Source organism: Pongo pygmaeus, chromosome 16 (genome assembly GCF_028885625.2).
Source record: "Pongo pygmaeus isolate AG05252 chromosome 16, NHGRI_mPonPyg2-v2.0_pri, whole genome shotgun sequence".
NCBI lineage: Eukaryota > Metazoa > Chordata > Mammalia > Primates > Hominidae > Pongo > Pongo pygmaeus.
The window spans coordinates 20,692,380-20,706,473 of NC_072389.2; positions in this window are offsets into that span (position 1 = coordinate 20,692,380).

Sequence of the window (14,094 nt, forward strand, 5' to 3'; positions counted from 1 at the left end):
TGTGGTTCTGATTTGCATTTCTCTGATGGCCAGTGATGATGAGCATTTTTTCATGCGTCTGTTGACTGCATAAATGTCTTCTTTTGAGAAGTGTCTGTTCATATCCTCCATCCACTTTTTGATGGGGTTGTTTGTTTTTTTCTTCTAAGTTTGTTTGAGTTCTTTGTAAATTCTGGACATTAGCCCTTTGTCAGATGAGCAGATTGCAAAAATTTCCTTCCATTCTGTAGGTTGCCTGTTCACTCTGTACGTTGCCTGTTTACTCTGATGGTAGTTTCTTTTGCTGTGCAAAAGCTCTTTAGTTTAATTAGATCCCATTTGTCAATTTTGGCTTGTGTTGCCATTGCTTTTGGTGTTTTAGACATGAAGTCCTTGCCCATGCCTATGTCCTGAATGGTATTGCCTAGGTTTTCTTCTAGGGTTTTTATGGTTTTAGGTCTAACATTTAAGTCTTTAATCCATCTTGAATTAATTTTTGTATAAGGTCCAAGGAAGGGATCCAGTTTCAGCTTTCTCCATATGGCTAGCCAGTTTTCCCAGGATCATTTATTAAATAGGGAATCCTTTCCCCATTGCTTGTTTTTGTCAGGCTTGTCAAAGATCAGATGGTTGTAGATGTGTGGTATTATTTCTGAGGGCTCTGTTCGGTTCCATTGGCCTATATCTCTGTTTTGGTACCAGTACCATGCTGTTTTGGTTACTGTAGCCTTGTAGTGTAGTTTGAAGTCAGGTACCATGATGCCTCCAGCTTTGTTCTTTTTGCTTAGGATTGTCTTGGTAATGCGGGCTCTTTTTTGGTTCCATATGAACTTTAAAGCAGTTTTTTCCAATTCTGTGAAGGAAGTCTTCGGTAGCTTGATGGTGATTGCACTGGATCTATAAATTATCTTGAACAGTATGGCCATTTCCATGATATTGATTCTTCCTATCCATGAGCATGGAATGTCCTTCCATTTGTTTGTATCCTCTTTTATTTCATTGAGCAGTGGTTTGTAGTTCTCCTTGAAGAGGTCCTTCACATCCCTTGTAAGTTGTATTCCTAGGTATTTTATTCTCTTTGAAGCAATTGTGAATGGGAGTTCACTCATGATTTGGCCATCTGTTTGTCTGTTATTGGTGTATAAGAATGCTTGTGATTTCTACACATTGATTTTGTATCCTGAGACTTTGCTGAAGTTGCTTATCAGCTTAAGGAGATTTCAGACTGAGACGATGGGGTTTTCTAAATATACAGTCATGTCATCTGCAAACAGGGACAATTTGACTTTCTCTTTTTCTAATTGAATACCCTTTATTTCTTTCTCCTGCCTGATTGCCCTGGCCAGAACTTCCAACACTATGTTGAATAGGAGTGGTGAGAGAGGGCATCCCTGTCTTGTGCCAGTTTTCAAAGGGAATGCTTCCAGTTTTTGCTCATTCATTGTAATATTGGCTGTGGGTTTGTCATAAATAGCTCTTATTATTTTGAGATACATCCCATCAATACCTAATTTATAGAGAGTTTTTAGCATGAAGGGCTGTTGAATTTTGTCAAAGGCCTTTTCTGCATCTATTGAAATAATCATGTGGTTTTTGTCTTTGGTTCTGTTTATATGTTGGATTACGTTTATTGATTTGCATATGTTGAACCAGCCTTGCATCCCAGGGATGAAGCCCACTTGATCATGCTGGATAAGCTTTTTGATGTGCTGCTGGATTTGGTTTGCCAGTATTTTATTGAGGATTTTTGCATCAATGTTCATCAAGGATATTGGTCTAAAATTCTCTTTTTTTGTTGTGTCTCTGCCAGGCTTTGGTGTCAGGGTGATGCTGGCCTCATAAAATGAGTTAGGGAGGATTCCCTCTTTTTCTATTGACTGGAATAGTTTCAGAAGGAATAGTACCAGCTCCTCCTTGTACCTCTGGTAGAATTTGGCTGTGAATCCGTCTGTTCCTGGACTTTTTCTGGTTGGTAGGCTATTAACTATTGCCTCAATTTCAGAGCCTGTTATTGGTCTATTCAGGGATTCAACTTCTTCTTGGTTTAGTTTTGGGAGGGTGTATGTGTCCAGGAATTTATCCATTTCTACTAGATTTTCTAGTTTATTTGCATAGAGGTGTTCATAGTATTCTCTGACGGTAGTTTGTATTTCTGTGGGATTGGTGGTGATATCCCCTTTATCATTTTTTATTGCATCTATTTGATTCTTCTCTCTTTTCTTCTTTATTAGTATATTTTTAAAGCATTATTTCAGTGAATCCATGGCTGAGAACCTACTCTAATCTAGGTGCTGCCATCGGCCATAACAAGAAAAGGAGAATAAACCATGTATTACAAGGCCTTCCCTTCAAGGCTGGTGTTGTTTCTTTCTGAATGTCTTTACAGAGAACTCAGTTCTGACTTTGCAGAGTTTTATGTTACATACATAGGACAGAAAATAGGAACTAGGGAAGCTCTGAGATCTCTAGCATGTCTGTTGAATAAATAATACTGTTTTTTCAACTTTCTTACTGCTTTCATCTTAGGATCTACAGCACTCTGAAATACTAGTGAAACCTCAGAATGCCCCTGTACTATGCTTATGGCTGATCTTTTTTTCAGATTTACTAAGGGGAAAATTTGATGGATCATAGACCGCCAAGGAGGTTCCCTGGAAGATGCAGATCAGACCAAGGAGCAGCCTTTTTGCTGCAACAGGTAGTCATGTTACTGCTTCAGGACTGCAAGATGGAATACATGAAAATGTGTTCATGTACGTGACCTTAAAAATGTCGCACAGAATTTGAAAAGCAAAAGCTTATCCTTAGAAAAAGAAAAAGGCTAAAAGCTGGTAGACACGAGATAGGACTGGACACAGAGAACAGGCTGATATCTTCTTAAATGCTGGGCAGACTTTAAAAAAAATTCTATGGTCTGTTTTTGCTAACTAGACCCTATATTGTCTTCTTAGTAACATCCCCACATGGAAATAACCATCAGTCTCAGATGGAAAGAATGAGAAATCATCTAAATAGAGATGCAGAAAAGATTTAGCAGGATGAAAAGAACTGAACAGCACAGAGAGATGGGTGATACATAGTTCTGGAATTACACATTCAAACATAAGCTAGTGAGACATTTAGAAAAAGCACTTTTGCACGCATTTGTCTTCAGCCCTCTGCCAAGAAAGTCCTCTAGCCCATGAAGAAAAGCAATGTTTCAGGACAACCAAGGGTTCTTTGAATCATCTCCTGTGTTCCTGTGGGACTTCCCTAGCCTTTGGATCCCTCACATTGCTCACTGCTCTGTGTCTCAAACCTCATCTCCTTGACATCCATATGGATTAGCTTTCTGGCTCCCAATTTAGCTCCATTTCCTTGATTCTGACAACTTTACACATAGGTGTGCTGCCGTTTACATTCCACATGGCTCCTCACACATGTGTACAACATCCATTTAATTCATTTCTTTATAATGCTGAAATTCAGTGAGTTCCAACCATATGCTAAGGGCTGTGCTGGGTGCTGGAAATCAGTAGTGAGCAACACACTGATTTTTAGAAGTGTATATGTTGAGGAGAGGGACTAAAATATTAAAAATTATTTAAACAAAAATTATTGCTATAAATGTCATGTAGAAAAACATAGAATATGTGATGGCAAATAACAAAGCTCCTTGTCTAGGGCTTCAGGTACATTGTCCCAGAGGTGTCACCTCTAGACTAAAGCCTCTGGCTATTGAATATGAGGAGACATGGGATGGAATAGAGTGGCAAGGACTCCTGGGTACGTGCCTTGTGTGAAATTCCGAGTTAGGAAGGATCTGTTCTCTTTGAGGAGTGAGTGTAGGCTAATGCCACTGGAGCAGATTAAGCATGAGGTAAGAAGACTTCATCTTGCTTTCCAAGAGGACAAATGCCTGGATAGCAGAAAGGAAAATGAAGGAAAGGAAATGGATTCAACTGCTGGTTAGGACCTGGGGAAAATTAGGTTGAGGGTGTGAGGAAACTGAGGTGGCCATCATGATTCCATGATTCTAGATGAAGAAAGTCCATCTGGGCAGCATCTGCCTGATGTTGGCCAAGCCTATGATATACAGCAAACAGGTGACCAGTTTCATTTGTCAAGAATAATATAAATGTAGCAACACTGTCCCCCTTATCACATATTTGTGAAAGTAAGAGAGTGTGTGTGTGTGTGTGTGTAAGGTGTGGAAGTCAAGAAAAGGCCGCTATCGTGCTCTCTGGGTAGTTTTTGAAAGGGGAGGAAAGACCCAGGAAATAAAATGTAAATGAGATGCATAATCATGGTGAAATTTAAAAACAGAGTAGGAAGTAACCATGAATTAGATCCTTAAGGCAGAATGTTCTGGAAGAACATGGAGAGGATAAACAGCTTAGCTGAGTTCTTGATTGCATACAGAAGTGAAACCCTTGCATATATGCAAAATTATATTAGTATAAGAAGTCTTTGGTATGATTAAAGTCAAGACATTAAACTTCCTGAGCATATATGGAGTCATTATTTGAAATTTTTGTATATTCAGATTATAGTTTTATTATTTCTCTGGATACAGTTTGATTAAAATGAAGACAAACTTAAAATGTGGGAATACTACCTGGAAAGTAGAATCAAATATGTGATAAATTTCTAGAAATTAACAAATGTTTTTATTTACACTATAAGCAATTATTGATGTATAACCATGAATCTTTTCATTTGTTTTCTGATCTGATAAACACTTCAAATAATATTTATTTTAAAACATTTTAATTGATTCAAAATTAATCTGAATAATTATAACAATTTTCGGATAAAGTTTATGTAATCATTATTATTATCCAAAATGTAAAAAATCCAACTACATAAGATTAAACCTTTACAGAAGACCACAAACTTATTCAAGCATATTTTTGCTTTGTCAAAAATATTTATCCCTTAATGTCAAACAAAAGATTATAGAGCTAAGTAGTACTTTTCTATGAAAAGAAAAATAACAATGACAACAATGAAAATAAAAATCAGGACTTAAGCTAAGAAAGAATGGAAAACCTTAAGGAATATAATAGTGACAGGCAATTTTAGCATTAATTATGTAATCTCTTATTTAAAGTTAAACATAGCTATGGAAAAACTGAAACATTTTCTCACTGAATGTGATCTGCCAGCTGACTAGTGAGAAGTTTTGGCTTCTAAATAGCTTAAACTTAGCCTGGAAATGGAGATTGTCGGTATTTTCTCTGCCCTCCAAAATTGTGATAATGAAATCTTTTAGTCTTCCCATTTCTGTTATACACAAATATGATAAAACAAGAACATGACAATATGTTTGCATTGCCTTAGGATGATGCATTTGAACTCAGAGTCTTCATATAATCATTATATTTTCAGAACTTCTACAATGACAGTAGTCAATGCTGAGAGCAAAAGGAATCTCAAAATTCTTCCATAACGAACTGTATTATTAGCAAAGATTTATCTAAGAATTTCAAAGTATTTTATAGTCTAAAAATCAGATACATTCACACATATGTATTATTTGAAGAAATGCCTAAGAAAATGGAACCAAAGTTTAAAGAAAACACATTTTTAAATTTTAAAGGAAACATCATTTATAGCTCTAACTAAAATGTTAAATGCCTCTTAAGTGTGTCTACCATTCATAGGCCAAGCAGACATTATTCCTGACGGCTTTTATTTCTTGACAATTTTTGCTCACTTGAAATCCCTAGAAAATATGCCCACCAGGTTAACAACAATTTTAGAATAACTTATGAATTGGCTTTTAGGTAAAGTTTCTGAACATTTGTTGTTGAGCTACATCCTGCTCCACACATAAATTATGATATGAATTGTTCTACATGTAATATATATTATTGTTACATGTGATCAAGTGTCACACATGTCCCCAAATACCTGTTCACCTCCTCCACGTGGCTGCATGGCAGAAGTTTTAGAGCAAATATCCCAAAGCAGCAATGTCAGCTGTCTTCTCCAATCTTCCCTATACTTCTTGCAGCTCTCTCATAGATGACAATATGCCCTTCACCAAGATCCATCCTTTCTTAATTATATGGAAAACCTCAATTTCATAACCCATGAACAGAAAGGGGAAAAACCTCTCATTCTTTTACTCTCTGCAGTGCCAAATACACTGTTAGATTTTTCACTTTCTGCCTCTCTGACCCTGTTTTCCTGTGTCTTTTTCTTTCTCTTCTCTCTTTTTTAGTGATCAGGTAATTACCTCTGGTCCATACTGTGGCCTCTTTCCCATAGTTTTATTTTCCAAGTGCTCTCTGCATTATCAATTCCTCTCCCCTCTAGATTACACCAATTCTCTGTTTTTTAGTAGCTTCACTTTGGAAACACCAACACTGGCATTTTTATGAACACAGTACATTTCCGTACACCCACAGACACACACGTGCACACACACACACACATACACACCTCTGTTAAAGACCTTGAAACCCAGAAAGTTCTAAAAAAGTAGATCAGAGATGTACTTTCTTTCAACAATTCAAATTTTGGCCAAAAATATCTTTTTGTGAATACTTTGTAAATGTATATCCTCATCTATTGAAAATTATGCATAATGTTTCCAATTGTGTTGAAATGCTTCAGTATAGGGTAGCATTTTTTCCTATTTTCAGTTAAGAACTGAATAGAACTCAATGCCAAGAAGGAGTGACAAGTGAGATCCCTTCCTGAAGCAACTATGAGGGGAATACAAGGTCCACAATGTAGCTCCTTTTTGAAATATGATTAACCATTGAATTACACTAATCTCTTTGTAAAACCCTGCATTATGGTAGCATGTGTAATACTGGAAATTTAAGAAATATATGTAATTCTTCTATACACTTAGAGTTTTTGTCCAAATGTCAAATGATAAATTATAAATGCTGAACACTGATGTTCTCCCTCCAAATTGCACTAAAAGTGCTCTGCAGCATAGGAAATGGAAATTTTAATTCATTAGTCCACTTATAACTTCAAGTTAATCTTCTTATAAAATTGTCTGTCTTGGATGGGGAATATCACACACCAGGGCCTGTCGTGGGTTTGGGGGAGGGGAAAGGGATAGCAGTAGGAGATATACCTAATGTAAATGATGAGTTGATGAGTGCAGCACACCAACATGGCATGTGTATACATATGCAACAAACCTGCACGTTGTGCACATGTACCCTAAAACTTAAAGTATAATAAAAGTAAAAAATATATACATATTATTTACACTATCATAAAAATAAAATACCTATAAATAGAAAAAAAATTGTCTGTCTTACAAAGTATATTTACACATCAATTTACTAAACTGAAATTCGAACATTTGTAAGAATTGCCATATGTATAAAAATATTGATTATGTATAATTAGCATTTTTATTATTGATAGCAATTTTAATTAGAAGAAAAAACAAGGTTTATTATATGATGAAAAGCCAGCAGAAACATGCAATTGCAAGATTACATCCTTAAATATTCACGGATGTCTTGTTTCCATTTTATTTACCCCAGTTTCTTAACTTAGTAACCTTGAATTCAGCAAATATTTATATATGGTGGCTATGTATCATTTACAATACATAGTAAAAATCACTGATAACTTGAATGAAGCATTACAGGAAGTATCCTAAACAACACTAGGAAAAAAAATATATTGTTAATATATTGAAAATTACAAAAGAAAATCCATCCCTGTTATGCTAAAATAATGAAATTTATTCTTTGTAATTTCCTAGAAGTAGATGGATAAGGTAATTTACAAGTTTTTGGTTAGTATATTGTTTCACTTATTTTTTATTTTTTATTTATCTTATTTTTTTAAGTTTTTTGAGACGGAGGCTCTCTCTGTCGCCAGGCTGGAGTGCAGCCTATTTATGATCTCAGCTCACTGCAACCTCTGCCTCCCAGGTTCAAGCGATTCTCCTGCCTCAGCCTCCCGAGTAGCTAGGACTACAGGCATACATCACCATGCCCAGCTAATTTTTGTATTTTTAGTAGAGACGGGGTTTCACCATGTTGGCCAGGATGGTCTCGATCTCTTGACGTTGTGATCTGCCCACCTCGGCCTCCCAGAGTGAACTTATTTTTGAAATGTGAAGCAATCTAACATATAGAAAAGGGAAGCACATAATATTCTTTTCACTCACATTCTAGTGATGCCTTCTCATTTTCAGCAGAGCAATGCTTGGAATTTTATATGATTGGGCATTTGCACTTTATAGCAACAAACTGATGAGTTGGTGGGGTGCCCAGATAATATGTGCTAATATTTCATTTATACTGTACTTAGCAGGAAAATTATTGGAGACATGTCAGCTTATGTGTGAAATACATTCAAGGTCAGAATACAAAAATCACAAGTACACACAAGGCATTTAGCATAAGCTTCCTGACCTGGCTTTGAAGTGTTACAACAGAGATTATTTGCCTCCAATTCAAAATGTCTCTTCCCTTAAATTAGGGACATAAGTGGGACCATATTTTTCAGTGCTTGAGAAAGCATCCTTTTAGAGCAATGGTACTGAATTAAGAAATTCTGGTTCAGAATACAGTGGAATTTAGTGTCCCATGGACAACCCTTCAACATTTCTTATTTATTTATGAACTCAAAATCAATCCTGTATATTCAGAGCAGACACAAATAATGGCTGAGATCTTTTACAGCTCAGTTGGCTTGATTTTTCTAGGCATAGATATACTATTGCTTAGGATCATAGAAAGAGCACTGGGGCAAGGGTCTGGAGAGCTGAATCCTAGTCCTTGTTTGACTCTTACAGGATGTGGGATTAGCTTCTATTTTCCTATCTGTAAGTACTTTTCCTTTCTTAGAGTTGTGACTCTAAGGATTTTATTTTTATTTTATTTCAACAGAATTATATAAAGTTTTAATTTCTCATCTCCTCCTTCCACAAACATGTAAAAACTAAACATTGTCCCTCAATTATCTTGTTAATGCCTCTTTCTTTTCATTAATTTTATGGCCAAATCACTGTTGTTCTTGGGGAAAAAAGTAAATGACAAGAGCAAATCTCCATCATTTTCAAGCCCCAATGGTAAATAATGTTAGCAGTTTTGGATGGATCCTTTCAGAAATTTTCAGTATATATATATTCACATTATGTGGTGTGAAATTATTCTCTACAAACTCAATTTGTACTCTTCTTTTTGTAGTGCAATATTTATTGACCACATTTATATTAACATATTCTTTATAACATCTGCATAATATTCCATGGAATGGTCATTTTATGGTGTAGCTAATGAGTTTATATTAGTGGACTTTTTTGCTGTTATAAATAATACTGTAATAAGCATCTTCATATATATTCATCTATATTGATTCTTAGTGTAAATTATTAGTGGTGCCATTGCTGGATGAAAGGAAGTGAGTGTTTTAATTTGCCACATATTTGCAATGGCTCTTCAAAAATTTGGACCTATTATACTCTCACAGGTAGTGCATTAGCATATTTCTTTCCTTTATCTTTGCTAAAATTGAATGTTTTACAACTAAGATTTTTGTTAATCTGATATTCTTACTGTTTCAATTGACATTTTTTAAACAGTTATGATTGAGCTTGGACTTTTTTTCACATGTATTTTAATTATCAACATACTTTTTCTGATTAACTCAATAATTTTTAGTAAGTTGTCTATGTGCTATGATTTCATTTTTACCACCTACTCCACTTTCCAAATAAAAGAATAATGTATTGTCAATATGGATAATTTGGAAAATGTACAAAAGTTAGCAAAACAATCAAACAGGAAGCTGAAGAAGGAAGGAAAATGCTGCTATCTTGATAAAGTAAGTCAAAAGAAAATTCTCTCAGATTTGGTGACAGGCAGGGTGATCTAAAGCCTAGAATCTTACCACAGACCCAATCAATCACCAACTACCGCCAATTTCTTCCTCTAATATATCACATTCTCTCTCTTCTCAGTCCTTTGTGCTCACCATGGTATTTGATTTCTGATTATTCTTTCTCCAAACTAGCCCTAACTTGCAACTTCCACATGCAGTCCTCCACAATACTGCCAGAGCAACAGCTACAACTGTATAATTGAAGGCATTGCCCTTCTGGGTTCTCTATATTGTTTGCCATCTTTGACAGATAAACTAGATGAGCTCTTTTTACAACACTCAGAGAATGTTTTGAATTCACATTTCTACCATCTTACTCACCTATTCGAATCAGTTCCCTCCCCCTCCCTTGTATCACATATTGTCTCTGATAAGAATAAGTTGAGTTATTTGTAGTTCCTGAAGAATTTCATGTTCTTATAACATTAAATTTTTCCCACACTATTTGTTATAACCAGTTTACCTATTATTTCTGCCAAAAAAAACTTATCTGAATTTCAGATCGGATATTACTTTAGGTGAAGACTTGCAGTCCGACTTCCCTTACCTGAGATAGGTATTTATTGTTTCCTCATCTCACAGGACTTTGCAAATCTCACTATTATGGTAGATAGCATATTAAAATTTAAATTTCTGGCTTGCATGTCTATTTTTCTACTCAGCATGAATTCATTCGCAGTAGTGATCATGTCTTTGGTTCTTAACAAAAGTGGATTTCTTTGGATTTTCCAGAAGCAGAACCTAAGAGAAGAATTCACGTAAAAATAATTTATTAAGGAAGGGCTCCAGGGTAGATAAATAAGGCAACCAGTGAAGTAGGGCAAGGAAGACAAGGAAGTCAGGCAAGAGTGTGATCACCATGCAAAGCCCAAGAATAGTCTTGAGACTGATTCTGCAGGGAAACTGGAGTGTAAACTAAGCTTCAGAGCTATTATAATCCAGACTATGGATTTGAGGCTTTAGTCAGTATCTTTCAGTCACTGGTTAGTGGAAATCTCAAGGGGATATAAACTCCCAGGCACTTCACACCCTTTTTAAGCAAGGGCCAGTAGCTCCAGTGGCTGAATGGCAGTTCTCCAAAGGAGAAAAAAATCATGTAGGCACTCAATAAATTTTGAATGGCTGGCTGGCAGGACAAATGGATAAATGACAAATTACACAACTTGGGGTTGCTTAAAAGACAACAGGGGGACATTGAAGACTTTTGATGAAGACAGTGGTACCCTCAAAATGATAAACTGAGTAGATTAGTTTAGAAGCATTGAGTAGAATAGATTAATGGAAGGAAAGTCGAAATGCAGGAACAGTATTTAAAAGAAAATTGCCATGGTGATAAAGGCCAGTTCTAGCATGGAAGCAGCAGTATGCAAGGTAAAATATGCCTTGGATTCATACTGCAAATGAAAATTTCATCATTCTTGATGACTGTCCACATTTGTGAGATAAATGAAAAGAGCAAAGAGTGGGGGTTTTGTGCTCAAGTGACAATAGGATTGCTTACAGAAAAGGAAAACCTGAACACATGGGGAGTTGAGATATTAGGATAGGGTGGGGGCAGAGATAATGTTAAAAATTGAGCTCTAGATGTGATGGGAGTCAGTAGGGACGAGCACACATATACAAAGCAGACATATTGGAAAAGTGTTACTTGATCTTGGAAGATATGATGGATTGGAAATATGGATGTGAGATTTAACAGTTAAGACAGAAGAGCTGGGAGGTCGAGGTGGGCAGATCATGAGGTCAGGAGATTGAGACCATCCTGGCTAACATGGTGAAACCCCGTCTCTACTAAAAATACAAAAAAATTAGTCGGGCGTGGTGGCGGGCACCTGTAGTCCCAGCTACTCGGAAGGATGAGGCAGGAGAATGGCGTGAACCCGGGAGACGGAACTTGCAGTGAGCCAAGATCGGGCCACTGCACTCCAGCCTGGGTGACAGAGCGAGACCCTGTCTCAAAAAAAAAAAAAAAAAAACAGAGCTGAACATGGAATGGGGAGAGGGAACCTTTAAAACAGAGGTTATGGAACAAAGATATTGAAGAAGAACAGGACTATGACAAATGTCATATGGTGATACAGAAAAAGAGGAGATAGGAAAAGGTAGAGGAGAAACAGGACTTAAATTCACACTGCATTCTTATCTTACTCTAATGGCAATTTAAGCTGGTATAACTTTTCTGAAAATCAATTTGATAATAAATACCAAAAATGTTTTAATATTTGGATATTTTATTCCAGCAATCTTACTTTCATCTCAATAATCCTAAGAAATCAACTAGAAATAATCATGTTAGCAACAGTGTCAAAATCGTAGTCTAAATGTCGAGTAATACGAGAATATTATTATAGAACCAAAGGGTAATATCTCACATTATCATTACAGTCTATGATTTTAGACAATATTTAATGCCATAAAATTATTTTATAAATATTGTTTGAAAAAATAGGCTATAAAATATATACACCAACATTACAAAATTTATTTTGTTTATATTATGTGCATATGTGTAGATATGGGTGGTATGTATACAATCTCATTTAGTGTATATAATTTATACACTGAATATGAATGTTGACCATTGAGTCTTAATTGATTATGATTGTCTATTTTTTCAAATTTTTCCGATTGAGCACAGTAGTTTTTATGTTTTTTGTGTTTTTTGAGAGAGGGTCTTGTTCTGTTGCCCAGGTCAGAGTGCGGTGGCATGATGTGTCTCACTGCAGCCTTCACGTCTCGGGCTCAAGTGATCCTCCCATCTCAGCCTCCCTAATAGCTGGGAGCATAGGTGCACGCCAATACTCCCCGCTAATGATTTGTTATTATTACTACAGATGTGGTTTTACTTTGTTGCCCAGGCTGGTCTCAAACTCCTGAGTCAAGCAACCTTCCTGCCTTGGCCTCCCAAAGTGCTGTGACTGCAGGCATGAGCCACCCTGCCTGCCCTGAGTGAGTTACGTTTTTTTTTTCTTTTAAGTGTAAGTGGATGGTGAAAATAGAATCATAGAAGACCTTCTATCTAATATAGAAGTTGCTACCGATGTTAACTTTGAAATAATTATAAATAAATAAAAATAAAAATTCAATTCTTTAGTCAAGAGCTGAATAGCTATGTGTGGTTGGTTAATACTGTGTTGTGCAATACTGATTTATAGAATATTTCCATCATAATAGAAAATTGTGTTAGATTGTGTAGACTAAGAGATCTGTCAGGCAGATTTTTCAGAAAAGAAAGTAATAGAAATTCTAGAACTAAATGTAATACGTGAAATAGCCTAAATTAAGAATTCAATGGATAAGATGCAGAGAGATCATTAAATGCAAGAAAGGGAAGAAGAAAACATCAATAATGAAAGGAGAGACAAAAACAGAAAATATGTGAAAGGAGATAGAATAGTACATAATTTTATATTAGTATTATGCATGAACTTGTGTTTGCATATGTTCATGTTCTTATATATATATATACTTCTTGCTGTTTATTCTAGAGAAATGACGTGCATATGTGTGCCTAGATGTTTCATCATATATGATTTCTGATCACTAGAAACACAGAAACATCAAAACTGTTCATCGTCAAAGCATTAGGTTCATGAATTATTGTTTATTCAAACAAAGAATCCTATCGAGCATCCAAAATGAATGAAATATGTGACTCAAGAACATAAACAAATTGGAAAACAAAATGTACTGTAGGTAAAATCATACACGAAGACTATATGCTTTATGGTTCCATTTATATAAACTTAAAAGGAAATTCTTAAGAGTGGTAACTAAATATAATAAGGAATTATTGCCATAAATATTTGAACAGTGTAGTTACTATTCCTTCAGTGGAAGAAAGGGGGCTGTGACTGGAAGAGCAGACAGAAGGCTTCTAGAGGGCTAACAGTGATGGTTTCATATACAAGCAGTGGTTCCTTGGCTTTCTTTCCACACGGGTTTCTTTCACTTTCTCTGATTCCTTCCGCTCTGCCTTACCACAGGGGTTTTGCACATGCTTGTTCCCATTCTGGTAGCCTTCCTTCCTTTCCTTTTCACTCTCATATCCCAGATCAGCTTTCACTTCCTCAGAGAACATCAGCCCTACCAGATGTGGAAAAGCTACCTTCGTATATACTCTCTGAGGAGGACATTCATTCCTTCCATCAGAGTATGCTTCAGTTTGTAATTTTGTAATGTCTGACATTATTGAAGAAATTGCACCAAAAATGCAATTGGTATGACTTTCACCATTGAACCTCCAATGTCTTATACATT